The sequence below is a fragment of the Cajanus cajan genome, chromosome 11 (assembly GCF_000230855.2).
Source record: "Cajanus cajan strain Asha chromosome 11, NIPB_CcT2T_4, whole genome shotgun sequence".
Classification (NCBI taxonomy): Eukaryota; Viridiplantae; Streptophyta; class Magnoliopsida; order Fabales; family Fabaceae; genus Cajanus; species Cajanus cajan.
The window spans coordinates 17,014,983-17,021,353 of NC_138527.1; the positions used below are offsets into that span (position 1 = coordinate 17,014,983).

At 41.1% G+C, this 6,371-nt stretch overlaps 1 pseudogene; it reads right to left on the reverse strand.

The window, feature by feature from the left end:
• Positions 1-4,073: 4,073 nt before the first annotated feature.
• On the reverse strand, positions 4,074-5,081 carry LOC145953810 (uncharacterized; annotated as a pseudogene).
• Positions 5,082-6,371: the final 1,290 nt, after the last annotated feature.

Below are 6,371 nucleotides of genomic sequence, written 5' to 3' on the forward strand. Positions count from 1 at the left end.
TCAAGATCAAAACACTCACGGATTGAAGAAAATTTTTAAAACATTTTCAAATTTTGGAAACCTACAAATTTTCTAAGAAAACTACTAATGATCTAATAGTAGTTCATGAACTCAATCAAAACAAAATTATGATCTTATACCAAATGACTATGGATCTCGGCCAAATCCAGAAAATGATTCAAGTTTCACTCCAAAAAAATTTCAAACGGATCAACAAGCAAAGCTAAGAATGATGAACATACAAAGGACTACACAAACCTACTAGACATAGATTCAAAACAAAAATTAAGACTCAAGCATACAATGACCGAATTAAAATTTCAAATAAGACTCAAATAAAGCAAAACGTTTATAGGCAGAAAATTTCCTAATAGGCACAAGAATGGAGCATGATTCATGGAAGCATATAATAATGAAGCATTAATGAATCATTCACGCATTCAAGAAGCTAGATCCATCAAATTTTTAAGACTAAAATAGATCTAGGAAGGAAGCAACTCTCATGTGACAAGAACTCAAAACAAGATGAACAAAAAATGAAAACAATGAACCACGGATCACCAACAAAAGATAAGAACAAGAACTTATCTCTTGAACAAACCGGATGCTCTTGATACCACTTGATGTTATTCCACTTGGAAATCACAATAACTCTTCAAGACTTCACGGAAATCCTTGGAAGAAGCTTCAAGGATGGAGACTCCACAAGGCTCAATGTGACCTAAGCTAGCATGTAGCTAAGTCCGGAGAAGAATAACTTCCTAGCTCTACAAGGAGAAGCACTCAAGGAGGGTAGAGTTTAGGAGTTTAGGTGACTTCGGAGGAGATGAATTCAAGAGAGAAAAACTCATCAATATATCCAAAGTAACCTTTCAAGTCTCAGCCATAGTGATTTATAGGATAAAATTAGGTTAAGGTGACCTTGGGTTAGCTTAAGGTTAAGTGGAACCAAGGTAAGGTTCACTTAACCTTAGGCGCCCAAAATTTGAATTCAAAATTCAAATTTTGGTGCCTAAAACCCGGATCACCCATGTGCTAGCTCATTTGGCATGTAATTAGAAGTCCATTTGAGTTGCATTTCGGATCACACCATGTGCATGTGTTGCACATGGCCCAAATGCACACCAAATGTGTTTCTAATTACATGCTAATGCAACTTCACATGTAACCTAAAATAACCCTAAATTCACATGACCTCTAAATGCAAATCCTAAGCTACATGGCCGGAAATACAAGGCCCAAAAGAAATACAAGGCACTAAGGCCCATTCCTACACTAACCCTAATCTATTTGGGCTTGAGACAAAGCCCAACAAAATAAAGTGATGGGCTTCCCTTGGGCTTGGGCCCACTCTTCATGCATCCTTCTTGCCATAGCCCTAGTAGTTGGGCCCTTGGCCCATGGGCTTCCTCCATCTTGACTTGGGCACCATCAACCCACAGATGTCTTGGGCACCTTCAACCCCCCAACAATAACACTCCAACATGACTTGGAGTCACCATCATGAACCCACCACTAATAAACACACGTGACTTGGGCACCATCAACCCACCAAACATAACCCACATGACTAGGGGGCACCATCAACCCACCAACAATAACACGCCAACATGACTTGGATGCACCATCATGAACCCACCACTAATAAACACATGTGACTTGGGCACCATCAACCCACGGATGTCTTAGGTACCATCAACCCTCCAACAATAACACTCCAACATGACTTGGAGTCACCATCATGAACCCACCAGTAATAAACACACGTGACTTAGGCACCATCAACCCACCAACAATAACACTCCAACATGACTTGGATGCACCATCATGATCCCACCACGAATAAACACACGTGACTTGGGCACCATCAACCCACGGATGTCTTGGGCACCATCAACCCACCATCAATAACACTCCACCATGACTTGGATGCACCATCATGAACCCACCACGAATAAACACACTTGACTTGGGCACCATCAACCCACCAAACATAACCCACATGACTAGGGGGCACCATCAACCCACCAACAGTAACACACAACACTTAGGTACCAATAATCCGCACAAGACTTGCAGGCATCGTACACAAACCACCATCAAAATCCACCAATAATAAATCACATGACCTGGGGGCACCACCAACCCACCAACCATAATAACCCACATGACTTGAGGCCACCATCAACCTACCAATAGTTACACAACACTTGTGTACCAATAATCTGCACAAGACTTGGGGCCACCATCAAAATCCACCAAAGATAACACACAACACCTGGGTACCAATAATTCATACGAGACATGGACCATCAAAATCAAATCCACCAATAATATAACACATAACACTTGGGTACCAATAATTCATACGAGACTTGGACCATCAAAATCCACCAATAATAACACACAACACTTGGGTACCAATAATTCATACGAGACTTGGGGGCACCATCAATCCACAAACAATCTATCACATGACTTGGGACACGATTAAGGCACCAGTAATGTCGCAACCCGAATTTTTCCGATCTCGTGACTAATGGTTTAGACATCCTTTTTAAGATCTCATTAATTAAGGAATGCCCGGACACCAGACTAATCCTTAATTAATGGTTTTAAAAAATGAGTTCATGGAGTCGCCACCAATATTTTACTCAAAACATTGGAAACAAAAAAGGTTTTTAAAGATCCAATAATGGCCTTGATAACCATAATTGGGTTCAGGGGTCGATTACGTGTAGGGAAGGTATTAAGCACCCCTACAGCGCCCTCAATCGGTACCCCATGATGAAGTTAACGTGATAAGAAATAATAAATTAAATATTAGATCCCCTTTATTAATAATTATTTACATACTTGAAATTTAAATAATACAGTCAACCCTAACATGTCTACATGATTATTTTTATTATAACGATAATTATTATAGATAAGGAATAAAAATAAAGAGAAAGAAATTAACTGAAATACCTCTTGAATGAGCTCTATTGGATCTTCAAAATAGGGAGAGAAATTTCAAGAAATATAAGAGAGAGAAAAAGAGAGAAATTTCAAGCTCTAAGGAGTGCTTGACGAAATTTTTGGGTCCCTGAACTATGCCCAAGATTTCTTATTTATAGGCATCAGACGTGGGCCTGAACGGCCCGTTCTAGATTCGGAACGTCCGTTCTAGATTCGGAACGTCCCGTTCCGGATCCGAACGTTATGTAGTATATTTGCACCCTAGAACGGCCCGTTCTGAAATCAGAACGGCCCGTTCCGGGGTACAAAATTAAGCCCCCTTTGATTGGTTGGAACGACCCTTCTGAAATCAGAACGGCCCGTTCTGAAATCAGAACAGCCCGTTCCGGGGTACAAAATTAAGCCACCTTTGATTGGTTAGAACGGCCCGTTCTAGTTTGGAACGGCCCGTTCCAACCTACAATTTTAGGCCTTCTTAGGGGTCTCAGAACGGCCCGTTCCAATCCAAGAATGGCCCATTCCGGACTTGGGAACGGCCCGTTCTGAATTTGGAACAGCCCGATCTAGGCCACTAAAACTAGTTGATTTGGCCTTTCGGGCCCTCTGATGTCCTATCTTGTTGTTTGTATGCCCCCGGACGAAATTGGGTATCTACAAGTAATAACACACATGACTTGGGGGAACCATCAATCCACCAATAATACAAGGCTTGGGCACCAATAATCCACGTGGCTTGGGACACCATCAATGAGCCAATAGTAACACATGAATTGGGGCCACCATCAGAATCCACCAACAATAAATCATATAACTTGGGGGCACCAACAATAACTCAGATGACTGGGGGCACCATCAATAACTCACATGACTTGGGGGCGCCATGAACCCCCCAACAATAAATCACGTGACTTGGGCACCAATAATCCATGTGGCTTGGGACACCATCAACAAACTAGTAATAGCACATGACTTAGGCACACCAACAATCCACCAATGACTTGGGCAACAAACATGTGCGCCCAATTTCATAGTCGTGTCCCTTCACAAAAAAATTAGCAACCTCAACATGAGGACATGCAAGTAACTTGGATTTTATTTTAGGTCGGAGGGACGAATCAGAGCGACAAGGGCTGAATCTCAGTGGATCGTGGCAGCAAGGCCTCTCTGCCACTTACAAAACCCCATCATGTATTTAAGTCATCTACAAATGATTCTACTCGTCGCTCAATGGAAATTGCGCTTCAAGGCGTCTCGCATGGCTGATCAGCCTTACGAGGATTGCCAATAGCACGGGCCTCTGGAGGGTGGAGACCCCTTACTACTGGTTGACAAGCAAACGACAGGTGCACGCGTCGCTTCTAGCCTGGATTCTAACTTAGAGGCGTTTAGTCATAATCCAACGCAGGGTAGCTTCACGCCACTGGCTTTTGAACCGAGCGCGATGACCAATTGTGCAAATCAACGGTTCCTCTCGTACTAGGTTGAATTAATATTGTGACACTATCATCAGTAGGGTAAAACTAACCTATCTCACGAGGGTCTAAACCCAGCTCAGGTTCCCTATTGATGGGTGAACAATCCAACACTTGGTGAATTCTGCTTCACAATGATAGGAAGAGCCGACATCGAAGGATCAAAAAGCAACGTTGCTATGAATGCTTGGCTGCCACAAGCTAGTTATCCTTATGGTAACTTTTATAACACCTCTAGTTTCAAATTCTAAAGGAAAAAAGGATCGATAGGCCACGCTTTCACTATTCGTATTCGTACTAGAAATCGAAATCAAACGAGTTTTTACCCTTTTGTTCTACACGAGATTTTTGTTCTTGTTGAGCTCATCTTAGGACACTTGCGTTATCTTTTAATATATGTGCCGCCCCAGCCAAACTCCCCACCTGACAATGTCTTCTGCTTGGATCGACCGACCGAGGCCAGCCTTGGGTCCAAAAAGAGGGGCAGCGCCCCGCTTCTGATTCATGGAAGAAGTAAAATAACGTTAAAAGTAGCGGTATTTCACTTTCGTTGTTTCCAGCTCCCACTTATCCTACACCTCTCAAGTCAGTTCACAAAGTCAGACTAGAGTCAAGCTCAATAGGGTCTTCTTTCCTCTTCTCTAATGCAAGCCCTCATCATGTAAAGCTCCATTTGTTGCGTGTATTGTTCTACAAACATATCTCTTTGTTGGAGCCTTTGGAGCTTATTCATAAACTCCCTTCCATAATAGGTGGGAATGTTCCTCCTCCTCATGGCACTCTTAAGATCATTCCAGAATTGAATAGGAGGGTCATTATGGAGGCGCCTTTCTCTATCTAAGACCGTCCACCAATACATGGCATGCCCTTGGAAGCTAAGGGTAGCCAGAGGGAGTTTCCTCTCTTCACTTACCTTGTGGCAAGTAAAGATTTGCTCAAGTTTCATCTCCCAATCTAAATATAGTTCCACATCATCCTTTCCAAAATATTGTGGGAGGTCAACCTTGACTTCCCTTGGTCTAATGGTTCTCCTAGGAGGAGGTTGATAGTGGTCTCCCATGTTTAGACTCTCATTGGGAGAAGAATATTGAGAGTGTGAGCTCCTACTTCTTCTCTTTTGTTTTTTCATCACTTCTTTAAGTTTCTCTTCTTGTTTCCTAAGAATTCTCAATTCTTCCTCTAAATAAGAAAGTTGGCCTTCTCTTTCAATTTTCTCTTTTTCCTTTTGAATGGCCTCTTGCTTTCTCCATAGCTTAAGTGATTTGAGCTCTTTGGTTAAGAAAGACTTTTTGGAGAGCCCTCACTTTCTCTTTAGTTTGTAAAGAAAATAATATTTTTGAAGTGCTAGACTTGACACTTGTAGGTCTAATAGTAGAAATTAAAGTATGGAGGGAGGTGAGCTACTAAAGAGCAACTTAATAACCAAGCCTCTTCAAGTAAAAATCTCTAAACCCCCTTGTACTTTTGTCTTGCACAAAGCAATTTTCACAAAGATCTTTTCCAAAAGAAAATAACAAGCAAGTGCCTAATGTGTACAATTATCAATGCTTGAAATCATAAATTGCTTGAAAACATAAATGACATGAAAACATAAATTTCTTGAAAAATTAAATTTCTGAGAACATAAATTGTATGAAAACCTAAATTGCAAGAAAACTTGAAGAGAAGAAAACATAAACTAGGCGTTTAAGGCAAGTAAACCTAGGTGAGAGCTTGGAAAGTACCAAAGACTTCCAAGGACCACTCTTACAAGCACTAAACGTATTTACATATTTGAAAACACTAAGGAGAGATGGAGATACACCAAAGGCACTCCAGGACACTCCTAATAAAGGCCTTATACAAAAATGAGAGAAATTGAAATTTACAAAAAATGAAATGCAAATTTACACCAAATGAAATGCAAATTTACACTTAAATGAAATGAAAATTCACACC